Source organism: Capricornis sumatraensis, chromosome 2 (assembly GCF_032405125.1).
Source record: "Capricornis sumatraensis isolate serow.1 chromosome 2, serow.2, whole genome shotgun sequence".
Classification (NCBI taxonomy): Eukaryota; Metazoa; Chordata; class Mammalia; order Artiodactyla; family Bovidae; genus Capricornis; species Capricornis sumatraensis.
In genome coordinates, this window is record NC_091070.1 from 11827240 (window position 1) to 11848813 (window position 21574).

The 21574-nt window shown below is 40.8% G+C and overlaps 1 protein-coding gene and 1 non-coding gene across 9 annotated transcripts in view; one reads left to right on the top strand and one right to left on the bottom strand.

The window, feature by feature from the left end:
- NRXN3 (neurexin 3) overlaps positions 1 to 21574 on the bottom strand; it is a 1763013-nt gene that overhangs the window by 23959 nt on the left and 1717480 nt on the right. The window lies entirely within an intron of this gene.
- Positions 5145 to 5216, top strand: TRNAW-CCA (transfer RNA tryptophan (anticodon CCA)). The gene has a single exon. It is a non-coding gene; the product is annotated as a tRNA-Trp (tRNA).

Below are 21574 nucleotides of genomic sequence, written 5' to 3' on the forward strand. Positions count from 1 at the left end.
TGGGTGTTCTTTGGAAGGAACAATGCTAAAGCTGAAACTCCAGTACTTCGGCCACCTCATGCAAAGAGTTGACTCATTGGAAAAGCCTCTGATGCTGGGAGGGATTCGGGGCAGGAGGAGAAGAGGAGGACGGAGGATGAGATGGCTGGATGGCATCAGCGACTCGATGGACATGAGTGTGAGTGAACTCTGGGAGATGGTAATGGACAGAGAGGCCTGGCGTGCTGCGATTCATGGGGTCGCAGAGTTGGACGTGACTGAGTGCTTGAACTGAACTGATCTATTTTACATATGGTAATGTAAGTTTTCATGTTACTCTTTCCATACATCTCACCATTTCCTCCCCTCTCCCCATAAGCCCATAAGGCTATTCTCTATGTCTGTTTCTCCACTGTTGTCCTGTAAATAAATTCTTCAGTACCATTTTTCTAGATTCTGTATATATGCATTAGAATATGATATTTATCTTTCTCTTTCTGACTTACTTCGATCTGTATAATAGGTTCTAGGTTCATCCACTGCCGGGAGCCAGTGTGAGGAATTCCGCCCGTGACAAGGTCATGAGGAAGGAAGCTGACATACGCAAGGCGTGCTCAGACTTCAGGTGCCCCTCTGGAAATTCCTAAGCATGTACCCCAACAAAAATCTGCCGGTTTTTGTGCTCTGCTTTTCCACTCTTCTGACATTCTCTGGAAAAAGTCAATTCAGGGCTTTAGTCTTCTGCATTTGAAAGAGTGTTTCGATCCAAAAACCCCTCTGATGGCTTTCTAGCCTGCCTGCAGCTGCGCGTGTGATTGTTTGAGGCCTCCTGACCGCAGGAGGCACAGGAAGCTTAAAACATCCTAGGAATGTAGGGGCTTCCGAAGAGTCAAAATCTTTAGAATAGGACTGATTAAAAGTTTCATTTGTTGAGTCAATGCTTGCTGCTAAATTTTCATATCCTTTATTTTCAGATACAGTTGGTATATAGAAAAACAAGTAGTAGACCTGGTATTAGCAACATTAGATCTTTGAGTTAAGTACCTTCTTTGTTATAACCCACTGCACCTTTGTTCTATAGAGATGTAACTTTAGCGCTTTAAGGAGATGTAGATTAAAGAAAAACACTTCAGGGGAAACAAAATTAACATTCATTAAGGAAGAGAGCCAAAAAGTGTTAACAAGCCTCTTGGCCAGAAGATAATGTAAATCACCTGAGACCTTTTGTATACAAAATATATACAGAAAGAATCTGGGTTGCGAACGCTACATAATTTTGTGTTACCCATTGATCTCCATGTTTTATCAAAAGTATAAAAGGCCTTCTGAACAATAAAGGATGGGACCAGTTACTTGGACTGGTCTCTCGGCCTGGTTTCTTGGGAATCTGGCTCCCCCCATGTCTCTCTCTCTCTTCTTCTCTCCCTTTCCTTCCCTCCGCTCTTTACTTTAATTTGAATCTCCACCTGGGGCACGGAGGCCCGCCAAGTCTACTTACTTGCCCTGGCTGTTAAGACCCGCGCGAAAGGGAGCCTAAGGTGAGGCACCCTTAGATATTCAAGCGAGCGAAGGTGGCCCAACGTAGATGGTGCAAATTCCTTGTCTGGAATTTTATTGGTCTTCCGCGTAAACCAAGCTATTCAGCCCTCTTCCTCCACTTAATCTTCCTACTACACTATAGTTTCTTAATCTAATCTTATATTAATAAATAAACAAGTCTTTCCACGCCAACGCCGTCCACCCTTCGAATTCCATGGATCCACCCAGGCTGGACCCTGGCAATCCACCTCATTAGAACTGACTCAAATGCGTTCCTTTTTATGACTGAGTAATATTCCATTGTGTATATGTACCACATTTTCTTTAACCATTCATCTGTTGATCGACATCTAGGTTGCTTCCATGTTCTCAGTTCAGTTCAGTCGCTCAGTTATGTCCAACTCTTTGTGACCCCATGAACAGCAATATGCCAGGCCTCCCTGTCCATCACAAACTCCCGGAGTCCACCCAAACCCATGTCCATTGTGTCGGTGATGCCATCCAACCATCTCATCTTCCCAACGTTGTCCCCTTCTCTTGCCGTCAATTTTTCCCAGCATCGGGGCGCTGTTGTAAATAGTGCTGCAATGAACAATGGGATACATGTGTCTTTTTCAATTTTGGGTTCCTCAGGGTATATGCCTTGGAGTGGGATTGCTGGGTCATATGGTGGTTTTATTCCTAGTTTTTTAAGGAATCTCCATACCGTCTTCCATAGCAGCTGTATCAATTTACATTCCCACCAACAGTGAAAGAGCATTCCTTTTTCTCCAGCATTTATCGTTTGCAGACTTTTTGTAAGGGCCATTCTGACCAGTGTGAGGTGATATCTCACTGTAGTTTTGATTTGCATTTCTCTAATAATGAGTGATGTTGAGCATCTTTTCATGTTTTTTAGCCATCTGTATGTCTTCTTTGGAGAAATGTCTGCTTAGGTCTTTTTCCCACTCTTTGATTGGGTTGTTTTTCTGGTATTGAGTTGTATGAACTGCTTGTATATTTTGGAAATTAATCCTTTGTCAGTTGTTTCATTTGCTATTATTTTCTCCCATTCTGAGGGCTGTCTTTTCACCTTCCTTATAGTTTCCTTTGCTGTGCAAAAGCTTTTAAGTTTAATCAGGTTCTACTTTTTTACTTCTGTTTTTATTTCCATTACTCCAGGAGGTGGGTCATAGAGGATCTTGCTTTGATTTATGTCATCAAGTGTTCTGCCTCTGTTTTCCTTTAAGAGTTTTATAGTTTCTGGTCTTACTTTTAGGTCTTTAATTCATTTTGAGTTTATCTTTGTGAAAAAGCAAATGACTTAAGGAAGGTAAGTGCTGTTGCTGATGAAGCTCAGGAATTTTCCAAAGCCAATAATATCATTTCTCAAATATTTGGACCTGATTATATTTACAATTTACCTAAGTCTGTGTCATTTCATGGGCTTCCCTGGTGGCTCAGCTGGTAAAGAATCCTCCTGCAACGTGGGAGACCTGGGTTTTATCCCTGGGCTGGGGAGATCCCATGGAGAAGGGAACAGCTACCCACGCTGTTCTCCAGTATTCTGGCCTGGAGAATTCCATGGACTGCATAGTCCATGGGGTCGCAAAGAGTCATATATGACTGAGTGACTCACTTCACTTTATGTCATTATATAACAAAGTGTATGTTTTATGTTGCCATTAAAAATCAAAAGTCAATTCCCTAACTACTTCACAACACCCCTTTCTTAGTGGGCCCTGTCCTGTGCTGTGCTAAGTTGCTTCAGTCATGTCCAGGTCTTTGGGACCCTATGGACTCTAGCCCGCCAGGCTCCTCTGTGCATGGGATCTTCCCAGCAGGAAGAGTGGAGTGGGTGGTCATGCCCTGCTCCAGGGAATCTTCCTGACCCTGGAACTGAACCTGTGTCTCTTATGTCTCCTGCATTGGCAGGTGGGTTCTTTACCACTAGCGCCACCTGGGAAGACCCAGTGGGCCCTAGAAAGCAGTAATGATTCTTGCATTAAGATGACAAAAACCTAGGAAAGGGTGCTAAGAATATTATTTTGGGTACATGGAATATTGAGTAGAGAAAGGAGGGAATCTAATAACTCAGGGACGAAGGTTTGAAAGTTGATTTCCCACTGTACAGACTAACCATTAGGGGAATCCTATATGGAACAACTGATTGGTTCAAGGTCAAGAAGGAAGTACTACAGGGCTGTCTACTGTCATCCTGCTTGTTTAACCTATACTCTGAATACGTCATGAGAAATACCGGGCTGGATGAGTTACAGCTGGAATCAAGATGGGTGGGAGAGACACCAACAACCTCAAATATGCAGATAATACCACTCTAATGGCAGAAAGCGAAGAGGAACTAAAGAGCCTCTTGATGAGGGTGAAGGAGGGGAGTGAAAGAGCCAGTTTAAGACTAAATATTAAAAAAAAAAAAAAAACAAACCACCAACAACTAAGATCATGGCGTCCGGTCCCATTGCTACATGGCAAATAGAAGGGAGAAAAGGTGGCTGTAGGGACAGATTTCCTCTTCTTGGGCTCTGAAATCACTATGGATGGTGACTGCAGCCATGAAATCAGAAGACAATTGCTTCCTGGCAGGAAAGCAATGACAAACCTAGAAGGTGTGGTGAAAAGTAGAGACATTATTCTGCCAACAAAGATACAAACAATCAAGGCTATGGTCTTCCCAGTGGTCATATCCAGTTGTGAGAGCTGGACCTTAAAGGAGGCAGGACACCAAACAATCAATGCCTCTGAGCTATGGTGCTGGAAAAGACTCCTGAAAGCAAGGAGACCAAACCAGTCAATCTTAAGGGAGATCGACGCTGAATATTCACTGGAAGGACTGATGCTGAAGCTGAAGCCCCAGTATTTTGGACATCTGATGTGAACAGATGACTCACTGGAAAAGTCCCTGATGCTGGGAAAGACTGAGGGCAGAAGGAGAAGAGGGCATCAGAGGATGAGATAGCTGGGCGGCATAAGTGATGCAATGGACATGAACTTGGGCAAACTCTGGGAGATGGTGAGGGACAGGGCAGCCTGGCGTGCTGCAGTCCATGGGGTTGCAAGGAGTTGGACATGACTGGGTGACTGAACAGCAACGACAGCATATGGAAATCAGGCATTAATTGATGAATAAACCAGAAGGGACAGCATAGGAGTAAGTGGGTCAGGGATTTTTTTTTTTTTAGGTGATACATAAACAATGATAAATGTTCAGTCTAGCAACTCCAGCTTTTAGAAGAAAGTGCTGGGCATGGCTGACTTTTATTGCTTTAGAAAGCTCCATGTCTCTATCATTTGTACCATGCTAGTGTTCAGACGTATGATGTTCTCCGAAGCCCTCGATCCAAGGTATTCTGAGACTGCATCACAACAATTACCCATCTGTATTCTAAAGCTACAAGCAGTTCTTTCTCTTTTGGATAGCTTGTATTGTAATGGTAGCCAAATAAAAGAAAGCTATATAGATTTTGAAAAGCATGGTTAGAAAGCATCCCAGGTAGATTTGTGTCATGTGGGCTAGTTTTATCTGTTGTCCAAAACAGTGGATGGAACTTTCTCGCAAACCAGGATGATGCTAAAAGCGTAACATTTCCTAGCCAAAGACGGGCTCTTGGTTTTAACAACCTTGGGCTTCCCTGGTGGCTCAGAGGTTAAAGCGTCTGCCTCCAATGCAGGAGACCCGGGTTCGATCCCTGGGTCGGGAAGATCCCCTGGAGAAGGAAATGGTAATCCACTCCAGTATTCTTGCCTGGAGAATCCCATGGACAGAGAAGCCTGGCAGGCTACAGTCCACGGGGTCGCAAAGAGTCGGACACGACTAAGCGACTTCACCTTCGCCTTCATCTTAAGTGCATCAGATGTCAATTGGCAAGAGTTTCAATGAGAACCACTCAAGTCTGACCTTATGGTCTTAAACTTGGAATTAGATGTTATAGGAAAGCCAACTGGGATGGCAGGAAGAGAATGTCTAGCTAAGAAAACAATAGATACAGATCATGCTTAGCAACTTCTTTCTTATTTGCCAAGGGGTTCCTTCCAGTGCACAAAACCATTTTAGTCCAAACTCTTTGAACGGTTAGTAGCATCCAACTGAACTTTGTTGAGAAGGATAACTTTGTTCTGACCTTCTCTACATAACATTAGAAAAAAATCATACTAGGAAGAATTCTACCTTAATGATGCAGAGCTGTGGAAACTTGAAAATCATCTGTAAGGACTGAGTTCTGATTGAAATTTACTATGTAGTTTTTAATAATCATCCACAGATAGGCTATTCTATGCATGCCAAGATTTAAACTGCATCGTCCTAACGGTGGCCAAGTCTCACAGTGATGTTCCCATGCTGTCACTGTCAAGCATCTTATGTAATTATGGTGATCATCAATGACAAAACCCATGTTCTCTGTCCAGGGTTGTGATTTAGTGTGGAAATCCTAACTGCCTATGCTTATACCAAATCCCAAACCTCTTTGCTGGTGAAGAAAAATATGAACCCCAAGGCAGTGACCACATTCCAATTTGAATAATTATGTTGGTTGCCACAAATTTCTTCCTGATTCAATCCTTCGATTTTGTCGTCTGGATTTAGCTATTCAATTTATCCTACATACCACATTTCCACCCCCTCAAAGAAAGGCTTTGCCAAAATGGAGCTCCCTATGAGCAAAAAGTGACCATAATTTCTAGAACAGAAGCCTGAAAAATGTCCAAGGAGATATCAAAATGAAAATCTTCAGATGTTGAATTTTTTCAAAGTTTAAAAGAACAATTCTGAGAGTCATGTTAATATTTATCCTTATACAGCATTAAAGGGAAAGGTATTATGGTAAAGAAGAAAATATTTTAAAACAATATAGTTCTGCAGCTTCACAGAGCCCAGTGAGTGGCAACTGTATAGGATAGATTCAGAATAGGGACCTGGTTTCCTGTTTTGTTATCAAGGCCACAGAACCCAAAAGAATATTCTTGTTTTTTGAAAGGGACGCTACACGGTGGCCTTCAGTGTTTGGGAAAAGTTACCATGATTCTATTTGTCCTCTGAAAAAATCAGGGTATGAAAAGAGAAATGTGCCCAAGAAGGGTTAGGCCTATTCGAATCTGAACGTCTCAGTTGAATATGGTTGGGGATGAATGCAAACTTTTCTGAGTTTGTTTTTAATTTTGTCATTTTCAATTATTTAATTCTAACTCAGAATACCAGCTTTGGCAAAGGAGTTAACTGGCCCCCTTAGAGTCACATTGAGTGTCGTGGTCTTTACTGGGACATAAATGAGTATGGGCACACGGCTACATTTTGAGCAACGCATAAGCAATGTTTTCAACAGTGACATTTTCACATAGAATGTTGTGTCTTTAGCTGAAAAGCTGAGAAGCAAATAACAAACAGTTAAATGGTTGGTTCAAGAAAGGGAAAAGTTAAAAGTAGTGGGCCCTCCAAGAGAGTCAGAGGAGACTTCTTGTCTCACGTTCTCTGTGCTCAGTTATAGGAATGGTACTCGGAAATCCCTTAGCAGATGAGAAAAGTGGCAGAGACAGAAGTAAGAAAAGAAAGAGCATAAGCTCTGGGTAAAATGCCAGCATTTGTAACGCAGTTTGCTTTTCCAGTGGTACTTACTAAAATCTCAGTTGCAGTAAGAACTGTTGGATTTCTGGGTTTTCTTTGTTACGTTTCTTAAGGGCTAAGGGGCGGCTGTTATTCTTACTGATGGGTGTGGGATAATTCTGTTTGTTTAGCTGCCAATTCTCTGGATTTCCAGTCTGTCTTTATAGTTCTTACACAGCAGTACTTCTGTAACAAAAAACCTGAGACTTTGTACATACTGCAATACATACATTCTTTCATGGAGATTTTCTTGGGAGAGCAGCCTCTTTTCCTCTCCCTGTTTACATACAAGATGTCGTTACTTGGCAAATCTATGTTAGAATGGTTGTTTCAGATTGAAAAGAGTTTTGTACACCTGGATTATTTTTATTCCAAAAGGTCTGATTAAATAACATCTTATTGCATTTGCATAATAATTCAATTTAGCTATATGGCAGAGCTTAAACCAGAATCTTTAAATTAAAAAAAAAAAAACTGTGTGTATGTCAATTAAGAATTTTACAATGACTGATCAGTACTCTAGAGATGATTTGCCAATATACCGATAGGACAAATACAGTATCATTTAGGGAGAACTTGGTAAAAATAAGCATTTAGGAGGAGACGAACCATTATTTTCAGAGTGATCTCACCAATTTTTCTGGATAACAAAACTTACTGAAAATCTGATGAATACTGTGTGCTCTTCCCCAATAAAAATGCTCATGTTAATAAAATTCTGTGAAGACATTCAGATTTCACCCATGGATCCCAAGCTAAATTTTTAAGAGGACTGTATTATAAAATTAAGGCAAAAAGTAATATCTGTAAAAATACCTCATAAACTCTAGAGCTATATATATACTTATGAAGCAACTGTGCAATATAAGCAACAAAAAGAATTAATTCTCATTACTGCTATAACTTATATTGTAGTCTGACTCACTGGAATTTAATTCATTCTTTTACTATCTCTAGTTATCTGAGTTAATATAAAAGCCCATTATTGAGAGTTGAGTTTAAAATTTGCCTGCAATATAAAACATATTTTATTCTAATATAATGTGGCTAGATATTGTTAAGTTTGATATCCATCAGCACCAGTAAAATGAACTCAACCTCAGGTGCAAATCTAATAGGGCTGAATGTTAATTAATGTGATCCAAACAACTTATCATTTCAGACTTGCTTCTATTAGGAAGGACTGCTATGGCTGCACATTAACCGAAAAGTGCATTAGTTGCATGGATTTCAATTTTCTTTATCTATGTTAGTCACTGAATGCTACATTTTTTCAAAGATTAATATTTTTTCATTGTTTCTCTTTATGTTTAGAGAATTGGTTTAAAACCACAATATTACAGAAGATTCAGTGGATGTATTTCATGTATTTAATCTGATAGTTTCATATATAACTTTTAATCTAGGAGAAAAAATCCATTTTCCTTTCAAGATTCATATGTGCAATACCAGAGAGTACTAATATCAGATATGGAAAGCCACTTCATGTCTTCATATATACTTGAGCCTCATAAAAATCCTGTAATGAATGGAGCAGATATTATTTGTATCTTAAAGCAAGGTTTCTCCACCTCATCACTGTTATCTTTTTAGGCTGGATAATTCTCTGTTGTGGAGGCTGTCCTGTGCACCGCAGGATTTTTAGCAGCATCTAACTGGCCTCTACTTACCAGTTGTGGTAGCATCTGGTAATAGCATCTCCCCTAAGAATACACAATAAGAAAATGTCTTCAAAATTACCAAATGTTTCCTTGGGGCAAAAATCATTCTCCAGGTTAAAACCGGTGGTTTAAAGGTAAAGAAACTACACTGCAGAGAATGTAAGGCATTGGCTCAAGGTCATGAAGACACAGAACTAGAGCCTGGGCTACAGCCCACAGCTCTGATATCCAGTTCTCCCCTTTTGCTGTGGTCTACGATGCAACTCCCAAGATACTACATATTGTGATTCCTTTAGTGCTTCTGCTGAAGCACGAATCTCATTAGCATAGAGGGCTTCCCTGGTGGCCCAGCTGGTAAAGAATCCGCATGCAGTGCGGGAGACCTGGGTTCAGTCCCTGGGTTGGGAAGATCCCCTGGAGAAGGGAAAGGCTACCCACTCCAGTATTATGGCCTGGAGAATTCCACGGACTGTATGGTCCATGGGGTCACAAAGAGTCGGACACAACTGAGCCACTTGCACAAAATACTCTAATACCATTGGTATAACTAGGAGGCAAAAAGTAACATACATGAAAGAGCTTGTTAAATTCTAAAGTATCATAAAATTTTCACATTAGCATGAATATATTAAAAGAGAGACACACAGAGAGAGAATCCACTTTGAGATAAAATTTCGAGGGAGGGGACTTCCCTAGTGATCAACTGGTTAAGGTTCTGCATTTCTAATGCCAGAGACTCTGGTTCGATCCCTGGCTGGGGAACTGAAATCCCACATGCTGTGCAACATGGTCAAAAAAATTAGGTGGGAAATCAGAGAAGACATGAAAAATTCAAAGTAAGCTGGAAACTGGAAGGTGAATTTGCCGCTGATTTCAAGTCCCTAGTTGCAGAACTGATCTTAAACCGTAGTTTAAGTACTTAATTCAATCTGGCTGCCGTTGGCTTCCTTCCAAAACACTCTATTAGCTGTTACAGTGGAATTTTGCCAGCAGCCAAATTATCAGCTTTTAGTCTCTAGTGGGGTAGCAGGTACAAACAAGGGATATTCATCCCTTAATGTTTCTAAGAGTAGCAGAACTGGGCTTAATAGAAACAGCTTCATCCTCTAGACTTATTGAGTGAAGATGGAAAAACCATGTTTGGCAAGATAAAAAAAAAATGAAACAGGACCCAACGTCGAGGGCCTCAAAAATCTGCTATCTAAGGAATCTGTGGCTCTATCTTCGCTTTCCTGAATACGCAGCATTCCCAGGAACCTGGACAATCCACCCACCTTAATCTAACCAGAGGATGGGCTTTCCCGTCTTGCACGTGGGAAGCCCCATGGCCTGACCCACTTCTGCCTTCACATCCTCTGCATGACCAGATCTCCTGGGCAAACACTCACTAGCTCTTGCGTAAAGGCAAGATTATGTAAAAGAGAAAAAGACGTGGAGATAGGTCTGCAGTTCTATTACACTTCAGAGAAAGTACTAAATTTCTTGTCCCTTTGAGCAAAATGACACAGCTGGTGAAAAAGCAAGCATTTTTCTGAAAATGCTCTCGACACCCCCCCAGTTTCCTATTGAATCTAGACACGTCCCTCAGTTTTCTTTTCCTCACGAGTCCCTGGTGGTCTCTCTCTTTCTAATAGAACTGTGGACCCTTAAAGACCTCATATCAACAGCTTCCTGAAATGGACTGAAACCTCCTAGGAGTTTATCTGTCAATTTAATATTTGTGTCATCTGAAAAGAAAGTGAGCTTATTCAACCTCCTTTCCATTTCATCAATCAGTGTGAAGGGAATGAGTGAGAGGACTAAAAATAGATGTTTCAAGCTATTAACAATGCCTTGCACCAAGTAACACTGAAAGTTCACAAAGTTGCTGGAATCGTTAACTGAGCAAGTCTCCTTTCCCAGGTCAAATGGTTTAGAAGGAACGACACAAGCTGGATTAGACCATTAAGACCAAGGGAAAGGCTACTTTGCCTGTGTCTGTATTTAACTCTGGTAAATGCAGGGTTTTTATAGCAAGTGGACAAGCAGACATGTTCTCCTCCAGCGCATTACGGGTGAGTCTCTACTACTGAACAGTAGTAAACCAAGACCTCCTTTCCCTAGTTCTGGGAAAGGGTCTGGGAGGCCTTTCAGATCCATAGGCTCTAATTTCCAAGCTTCTGTAAAAAGGCAACACCCTCCTTTTGAGCATCATGTCTCCTTTTCTAACTGAGTATTTACAGAAGAAAAGCAGTCACATAGAAGCTATTGTCTTTTCCTCTGTCACACAAGAGTCATACGATTTAGGGTTTGCAGAGTATAATTCAGACATAAAGGTGCCTCCATTTTAAAATTAGAAAAGAAAAGCATTTGTTTATTTTGTTCGTTATTCAGAGCCATGGGAACCTGACTCTAAGCCCATTTCTTAAATCTAAATCCAAACTCTGTGGTCAGATAAAGGATCTTATGTAAGTACAAAGCATCCTCTGTTTTCTCACCCAGAAATAAAACAAACTATTTCTAGATTCCAAACTTACTCTTTGCAAACTTACTCAAGAGTCTCACAAAGTTACAACTCAAGTACCATAGTCCTAAGTGTTCACTAGAACGTCACTGACTTTAAAGCGGTGCAACTTCCCTGGCTAAGTTATGCCTGAGTCAAATCGACAGTCAGCTGAGTGGTAACAATGGCCGTCTCCAGCCTTCCATGCCCGGCCATTGTGAAAGAAGAGACCATGATGCTCAGCACATTTTTACAGCATGAATGAACCTCATCGCTCGTCTTTCAAATCCTCCAAGTGTGTTGCAGACAGATAAACACGCCCTGCTTGGAGGAAGGGCCTGAATTCGAAGCCATGGAGCGTATCGCCTTCATTCAGAGTGTGTTGAGTGAAGCAATGCATTGTAAATGAAATACAGTCAGCAGTCCTGTGGATATGCAGACGCGCTCATTTAAGAAAAAAGTCATTGGATTCTACGGCCACGGTAAGCTGGGTGTGTAGAGGATGTTGTTACCACAGCTATTCTATTTCACTGAAAAAGATGCTTACAAGCAACCTCTCTCAAGGAAGAAAATTTCAGAAAAGTCTGTTATCCCGTAGAATTAAATATCTATCTCATTCTCTATCAATCATCTATCATCTATCTATTTTCATTCAGAGGCCAGAACTAAGCTTTTGCAGCAGCACATACTTTGATCACTGTGTGGGCAATAAAATAAATCATTTATCATCGATTCAGGCTACTACTGTTGACCTTCCTGGCTACTGGCTCCTGACTCCATAAAATGTGCTTTGTCACTTAACAAATCTAAATGGTAATCAGCATGAATCTTATAAAGTGCAATGAGCAGAAGAAGTGATAAATTTACGTAAGTAGAAGGTAAACCATCCATGAGTAATGACAGACGGACAGAAAAGCTGCTGTTTCCCAACGGACAGAAAGAATACTGAAATTCCAACCCAGTAGTGGGATGCTGTTACCAATTCAAAGTGTGACTTCAAAAACTCCTGTGGTGGGAATAGTCATCCTGGAATATAGTTCTGATTATTGCCTTTTAAGAAGAAGAGCAATTCTTTATTACAACAACAATCATTAACTATATATATATATATATAGTAGATTGGAAAGCCTATGTGCTCAGTCATGTCCAACTCTTTGTGACCCCATGGACTGTAGCCTGCCAAGCTTTCCTGCCCAAGGGATCATGGGATTTTCCAGGCAAAAATACTGGAGTGGGTTGCCATTTCCATCTCCAAGGGATCTTCCTGACCCAGAAATTGAAACCATATCTCTTGCACTGGCAGGCAGATTCTTTACCACTAGTGCCACCTAGGAAGCCCCAAATACAAATTATTATTATTCAATAATACATTATTGTGTATCTATTATTAAAGATTCATAATATTAAAATATTATTATTATTCCAATTGTAGAAGCATAGCTTTTTACTGTGGGACAAGTATTAGAAATCAGAGCAGGTATAAACCATTCCCTTCAAAATCATGAATCACACTGGGAAATGACCAGCAACTTTAAAGTCAAATGGCCAATGACCTAACTGATAATGACTGTAATGGTGAGGGTGCTGGGGAAGACGGACTGTATTTTCTCTGAAGTATGAGGCAATGTAAATTATAAGTGGATTGATATTTGATCTCTGCTTCCTCACTACTATCACTGAAATGCAATCCTTTTCTCCAGCACAATCCTTTCAGGCAACATCTGTTTCTTTTAAATACTATTGAGTGACTCACTCACTAATAGGCTCAGAAAGATATAAGAACACCCAGAATTTGGATGCTGTCTTCCATCTCTCACGTCCAAGGTGTATGAGCTTGAAAAAAATGATGCAGAATCACACATCAAACTGTAAAGTATCATCTTAGACTCTGAGAACCTGCAAATGACTTTGGTGACACTTCCAGCCTAAGACATAGATGCCTGACACTTTCTCGTTTATTGGTAGGAGTTGGTGGATCAGAAAACATAAACTCACTTTTTTTTTTCCCGAGTCAACATTCCTCCAGTGAAGTCATCATGTCATCCCTTGTACTGTATCTCCATTCTTCATGAAGCCCACTCACTGTCTACCAAGGGACTGCATAGGGTCGATAAAGTCCCTCTTATCTCCATTCATCCAAGATACAAAGGAACCCCACAGCTTATTCCTGTGAAAGTTCTTTCTTTCCTTTCTAACTTGCACAAAATCCTGTGAGCTAGCTGCTGCTCCAAACGACCCCCTCTCGGAGATGGCTGATTTTTTCTCACACCTAAAATTTCTTGCAAGCTCGAATGTTTTTCCTACTTCTCTGCCCAGTTAATTCCCATCCATATCACATAATTCAGCTGAAATGGCGTTGCCTCAGAGAAAGTTTCCTGTGCCCACCCTGCACACATGGACCTCACCCATACCATGCCGCATGTCCTGCCATGCCACGTGACGTGTGTCCTGGTTTCAGAGCACTTCTCAAAGTATTTACTTGGAGATCATTTGATGAATCGATGACAGTGTCCCCACTTGGCTCATGAGGGGTTGCTTCTGTTTCATTCACTCATGTACCCCCATGCCTCTCCCAGGACTTAGTACATCATAAGTGCTTAATAAGCTGTTGTTAAAACAAAGTGTTCAAGAACGGTAGACCAAAAAGGTGAAATTTGTTTATCAGTGCCCTCTAAGGAATGGAAACTGCAGAAACCTTGATTTCTTCCTTGCTATGATTCTAGTTATTCTATGATTCTAATATTCATTTAGATGCTGAAGCTGAAGCTCCAATACTTTGGCACATGATGCAAAGAGCCAACTCATTGGGAAAGACCCTGATGCTGGGAAAGAATGAAGGCAGGAGAAGAAGGGGAAACAGAGGATAAGAGAGTTGGATGGCATCACTGAATCAATGCACATGAGTTTGGGCAAACTCCGAGAGATCGTGAAGAACAGAGAAGCGGGTGTGCTGCAGTCCACGGGGTTGCAAAGATCTGGACATGACTGAGCAACTGAGGAACAACAACAATGATTCTAGTTAGTTAATTCTAAGAAAGGATATCTTACTCCTGTGCTAAAGCACAGGCTCTATCCTCCTGCTTCCTCAGCAACCCATCCAGGAGCACTTGGAGACACTGACTCACTCTTCTTGATCTGTGACCAGCACAAGTAAAACAGTATAATGTGTCAACAAAATGCTTCCATAATTTCTGAGCATGACAACTAAATGTGTTACGAGATCCTGGATGGACTGGAAAAAATAAATTTAAAGCCCATTATGCACATTGCTAAAATCTGACACCACCCTTATGGCAGAAAGTGAAGAAGAACTAAAGAGCCTCTTGATGAAAGTCAAAGAGGAAAGTGTAAAAGTAGGCTTAAAGCTCAACATTCAGAAAACGAAGATCACGGCATCTGGTCCCATCACTTCATGGCAAATAGATGGGGAAACAGTGGCTGACTTTATTTTGGGGGGCTCTAAAATCACTGCAGATGGTGATTGCAGCCATGAAATTAAAAGACGCTTACTCCTTGGAAGGAAAGTTATGACCAACCTAGACAGCATATTCTAAAGCAGAGACATTACTTTGCCAACAAAGGTCTGTCTAGTCAAGGCTATGGTTTTTCCTGTGGTCATGTATGGATGTGAGAGTTGGACTATAAAGAAATCTGAGCGCCGAAGAATTGATGCTTTTTAACTGTGGTGTTGGAGAAGACTCTTGAGAGTCCCTTGGACTACAAGGAGATCCAACCAGTCCATCCTAAAGGAGATGAGTCCTGGGTGTTCATTGGAAGGACTGACGTTGAAGCTGAAACTCCAATATTTTGGCCACCTGATGTGAAGAGCTGACTCACTGGAAAGACCCTGATGTTAGGAAAGATTAAAGGCAGGAGGAGAAGGGGATGACAGAGGATGAGATGGTTGGATGGCATCACCAACTTGATGGACATGGGTTTGGGTGGACTCTGGGAGTTGGTGATGGACAGGGAGGCCTGGTGTGCTGTGGTTCACGGGGTCACAAAGAGTTGGACATGACTGAGCGACTGAACTGAACTGAACTCTAGGTAAGATTTTGTACTAGGGTTACATTTCTTGATTTGGGTTATTGTACTCTGATTTTTCCCTTGCTCTTAGGAAATACACTCTAAAGTGATTTAGGGTAAAGGAAATTATTTCTGCAACTTACTCTCAAATGGTTCAGAGGAAAATTCTATCTACATGGGGCTTTCCTGGTAGCTAAGATGGTAAAGCAACTGCTAGCAATGCAGGAGACCCAGGCTTGATCCCTTGGAGAAGGGAATGGCTATCCACTCTAGTATTCTTGCTTGGAGAATTCCATGGACAAAGAAGCCTGGTGAGTTAAAGTACATGGGGTCACAAAGACTCGGACGTGACTGAGCAACTAACACTTTCACTTTCATGTATATATCTAAATATACATATATGTGTTTGTGTAGTGCTTTGTACATATTCTGAAATAGTCTACATATTTATAGACACATGTAAGTATTTTTATATACATTCACATACAGAGAGAGAATGATAAGCAAATGTGGCAGTGTTAACAGTTGGTGAAACTGAGTAAAGGGCCTAAGAGACTTTTATGTACTAAATCTTATACTTTTTCTCTAACTTAGAAATTAAATTACCTGAAAATCAGAAGTTAAAAAAAAATCCCTGCAAAAGTAAGTATATGTATTTTTGTTCAATTTTATGTACATATGATGTATCATCACGATCTAATTTATACACATGTCATGCTAAGTCGCTTCGGTTGTGTCTGACTCTGTGTAACCCCGTGGACTGTAGCCTTCCAGGCTCCTTTGTCCATGGGGCTCTCCAGGCAAGAATACTGGAGTGGGTTGCCATGCCCTCCTCCAGGGGATCTTCCTGAACCAGGGACTGAACCCAAGTCTCCTTCATCTAACCCACATTGGCAGGCAGGTTCTTTACCACTAGCACCACATGGGAAGCCATTAAATCACACACCTATGCAGACTTTGATCAGATTTCCAGTGTAGTAAGTGGTACAGGATCTATAGCTCCAATATGGAGTTAATTTTACATCAAAAGAAACTTCCATAGAAGTCACTGATCGATGCTTTACTGACGTGTATCAAGATACATATATATTTAAAAACTTGGGTTGTCAGTATTTATGATCATGTTTTCTAGAGACAGCAAGGTAGAAAAAAAAAATCAGTCATAGACTACTCTTATATAACATCAAAACTATCCATCAAGCAGGTCAATTGAGGGTAAAATAGCAAAGAGACACACTTGTGGATATGTTAGGTTCTAGGTTTTGGGGGCTCCAAAATCACTGCAGATGGTGATTGCAACCATGAGATTAAAAGATGCTTACTCCTTGGAAGGAAAGTTATGACCAACCTAGAGGGCATATTAAAAAGCAGAGATATTAGTTTGTCAACAAAGGTCCTTCTAGTCAAGGCTATGGTTTTTCCAGTAGTCATGTATGGATGTAAGAGTTGGACTATAAAGAAAGCTGAGCACTGAAGAATTGATGCTTTTTAACTGTGGTGTTGGAGAAGACTCTTGAGAGTCCCCTGGACTGCAAGGAGATCCAACCAGTCCATACTAAAAGAGATGAGTCCTGGGTGTTCATTGGAAGGACTGATGTTAAAGCTGAAACTCCAATATTTTGGCCACCTGATGTGAAGAGCTGACTCATTTAAAAAGACCCTGATGTTGGGAAAGATTGAGGGCAGGAGGAGAAGGGGACGACAGAAGATGAGATGGTTGGATGGCATCACCGACTCAATGGACATGAGTTTGGGTGAACTCCGGGAGTTGGTGATGGACAGGGAGGCCTGGCATGCTGTGGTTCATGGGGTTGCAAAGAGTCGGACACGACTGAGTGACTGAACTGAACTGAACTAGGTTCTAGAAATGATAGTTTTCTTGCATTTGTTTAATGAGCAAAATGAGAGCAAAGCACTTTTCAAACTCTACATTTGTATCTATTAAGTAAGCATTGTGTCCCACGGGGCAGGGCATGAAGTGAGGGAGGTCCTGAAGGTTGTTCTTTGTGCCTCATTAAAAAATGGAGACTTTTTCAGTGGGTAGGATCCCACCTGGTCCAACATAGCGACCAACTCTCCTTGAAGCACTGCTGAAAGTTTCTGAAATGAAAATAGAACCACAGTGAAGGAAGAGGAGAAAAAGTCAACATGAATGAAAGCTGATAAGCTGAACATCTGCTAATCAAGTTCAGTAATACAAATCAGCATTTGTGCAATGCCTGACCCAGAGAGAATCAGTAAGTAATCTGGAAATTGAAACTACTGTAAAAACACAATGAAGAATTATTTCACCAGTCTGTGTGATACAGGGAACTGCGAAATGGCATTTGGCAGTGGCTCCAGAAAAAAAACAATTCAGTAAACAAATGAAGTCATGACAAGGGAAGGTCATAGAGCAGACTCCGAATGTGGCCAATGAAAAGTGACATCAGATTTTTTAATGGCTACAAATACGAATGTTTGCCCTTTAGCAGTACTGCCTGACTTTTTTTTTTTAAACATGGCCTATAAAATCGGTGATAACTTAAGCACATTATCAATTTCCCATTTTGGTCTCTTGAATTACACATAGATGCTTTTAAAAATAAAGGACATTCTTAGAAGCACAAATCACAATTAAATCAATTATATGTAAATTTAAAAAATATTGTCCATGTGATGATAGTCACAGTTTTAACTATTTGATGGGTAGGCTCCTGAGAAGTTCACTAACAAAGCCAAAAGAGTAAAAGAATTAGTTCCAGGAAACAAGAGAGAAATCGAAAAGTCTTAGCAAGCTCTCTCATCTCTTAAATGTAACTGTGAAAATCACTGCTAGTGCTGATATTTAAAAGTGGCTGCTTTTATCTTTAAACAACCCTATTGTTTGAATGGATATGCTCCAGGCATCACATTTGGGCCATTTGTTTTCACCAGCTGTTTCTAAAAATACGTTCATGGTGCAGACGTTTTTCTGCTTATCTCCAAAACTGCTTTTGTTGAGGGCTTTCCCCGCTTTCCGCAAGGGAAAGGCTAGAGACGTGGAAAACAACATCTGCTGAAGGCTCTCACAACTTCAGGGAAGGACCACAGTTCTAAGCTTTAAGTGAGAAAAGAAGAGGCAACACCAAAAAACTCCAATAAACTACATGTCTGAAGAGACTGCCACATTCCTTTTGGATTAAAGGTAATCAAATATTTTAATTCATTCATACAATCCTTGAAGCAGCAGAGACAGCTGTTCCCTACGTGGAAGAGGGTCTCAATTAATCTACAGCTGGGTTAATTTTCTGGCCATTCTATCAAGGGAGAGAGGGAAGAAGAGAGAGGCGGAGAGAGAGGAATGCAAAGTTTTTAATTACTTCTCTGCCACTGCATTCTTTCATCTATTTATTATATCTAACAAGCAGATATACAGATGAGGTGTGGTCATGAGGCAGTGAGGATGTACATGGCTCCTAAAGGTTGGGCTAAAGAGCCAATCATATTCCCAAGTGTCTGCTGAAGGCCACTTCACATCCCATCTGCTCCTGGTTTGCAAGTACAGATTTTATACTTTCCGGGAATGGGTCATTTGCAGGAAACCTGCTGCCTACTGCTGCTGTATGGCCACCTGGTGTGTCCATGGACCATTTGTCAGCTGATGAACAGGACTGACCCTAGGGAACTGGTGCATGCTCAGCTATCCAGAGTTCTGCATATCATCATCATCATTACCTTTGAATTCTTCCAACAGCTTTCCTTGCAGGGCCTTAAACCATGGACCTAATCCAAACTCACTGGAAAGATAGGATTCATGATTTTTCTCAAATTACAGGTATGGCAGAGTTCCTATATCTAAAGAGTCACAAGAGTTCCTGTCTTCATCCAGCCAGCCAGTGCATGCTCAGTTGTGTCCAAATCTCTGGAACCCTATAGGCTGTAGCCCCTGCCAGGCTCCTCTGTCCACGGAATTTTCCAGACAAGAATACTGAAGTGGGCTGCCGTTTTCTACTCTTGGACTCAATATTCTTTTATATTTATATATCCCGAGTGGCTCAGTTGGTAAAGAATACGCCTGCAATGCAGGAGACCTGAGTTTGATCCCTGGGTCAGGAAGATCCCTTAGAGAAGGGGGATGGCAACCCACCCTATTATTCTTGCCTGGAGAATTCCAGGGACAGAGGAGCCTGGTGTGTTTCTGTCCATGAGGTCACAAAGAATCGGACATGACTGAGTGACTAATACTTTCACTTCATTTTCATATAGCCTTTATTTCTAATTATAAATCTGATACACACTCAACATAGAAATCTTGGAGTATGAATAACAATATAAAATCAGCCACTGACCACTACCTGATGAAAATCACTATAATAGTGATCTGTTACTGATGTCTGTTACTGATAACATAATCCACATACCAAATTCAAGACAGTGATCTGTTACTGTCAAGATACAATCCTCATACAAATTCAAGACACTAAACCTTGGATATCCAATAAACACTTAATAAACCTGATATGATTTTTATTATGGGCTTCCCAGGTGGTGCTAGTAGTAAAGAACTTGCCTGCCAATCCAGGAGACACAAGAGACACAGGTTCAATCCCTGGGTTGGGGAGATTCCCTGGAGGAGGGCATGGCAACCCACTTCAGTATTTTTGCCTGGAGAATCCCACAGACAGAGGAGCCTGGTGGGCTAGAGTCCATAGGGTCGCAATGAGTCAGACATGACTGAAGAGACTTAGTATACCTTTATATTAAGCTAAATTAAGTATACTATTTCCAACATTTAGATGATTAATTTCTAAAGCAAGAGATTATTGATATAGACTACCCAAGAGTCAGAAAAGGTGGGAGGAGATGAGAACAATGGAGACAAATTCCGTATCTGCCTTTAGTATAGGTCACATCCTTCCTTTTGGCTGGGGGTCAAGCTTTTGACTTTCTCTTGACACAAAGATGGATCATGTTATCTCAAATATAGGCTCATTTAGCTCTTCAATATAGGCCTCTCTACATTGTAATAAAACTAAAAATAGGAAAAAATTCTAGATTTAGATTTGAGTCCTTAGAAATTTTTCTTTATGATTTTTGTTTTTGTTGTTTATAAACTGATTTTACCCTTCCAATAACACATATTCTATATATATTTTTTGGAAATCTCCCATTCTATGTTGTGCCTTTAAGCTATTTTTTTGTACTGAGATTCAAAAACTCTCTTATACTTAATATCTAAGAGAAATAACTTCCTGGGGCCTCAGTGAAATAAAGAGCTTAGTTTTAAGACCATTTAGTTCATTATGCGAAATGCCAGGCTGGATGAAGCACAAGCTAGAATCAAGATTGCCGCGAGAAACATCAATAACCTCAGATATGCAGATGACACCACCATTATGGCAGGAAGCAAAGAAGAACTAAAGAGCCTCTTGATGAAATTGAAAGAGTAGAATGAAAAAGTTGGCTTAAAACTCAACATTCAGAAAACCAACACCAAGGCATCCAGTTCCATCACTTCATGGCAAATAGATGGGGAAACGAAACAGTGAAAGAATTTATGCTTTTGGGGGGCTCCAAAATCACTACAGATGGTGACTGTACCATGAAATTAAAAGACGTTTGCTCCTTCGAAGAAAAGTTATAACCAACCTAGACAGCATATTAAAAAGCAGAGACATTACTTTGTCAACAAATGTCCATCTACTCAAAGCTATGGTTTTTCCAATAGTCATGTACGGATGTGAGAGTTGGACTATAAAGAAAGCTGAGCACTGGAGAATTGATACTTTTGAACTGTGGTGTTGGAGAAGACTCTTGAGAATCCCTTGGATGGCAAGGAGATCCAACCAGTCAATCCTAAAGGAAATCAGTCCTGAATATTCATTGGAAGGACTGATGCTAAAGCTGAAACTCCAATACTTTGGCCACGTGATGTGAAGAACTGACTCATTGGAAAAGACCCTGATGCTGGGAAAGGTTGAAGACAGGAGGAGAAGGGGATGACAGAGGATAAAATGGTTGGATGGCATCACCGATGTGATGGACATGAGTTTGAGTAGGCTGCAGGAGTTGGTGATGGACAGGGAGGCCTGGTGTGCTGCAGTCCATGGGGTTGCAAAGAGTTGGACACAACTGACTAACCAACTGAACTGAGTTCATAATAATATGTTAGACTTATAAGGGCTTTCAGTCTTCAGAATCTACTAACTCTGGCTGTGGTAGCATAGATAACATTTTAAATTGGTTTAAAGGTTTCTAATTGGGGGATTTTGGTTTATTTTCACAGACAGGTAAAATATTAAAAAAAAAAAATCTATGGGGAATGACTAA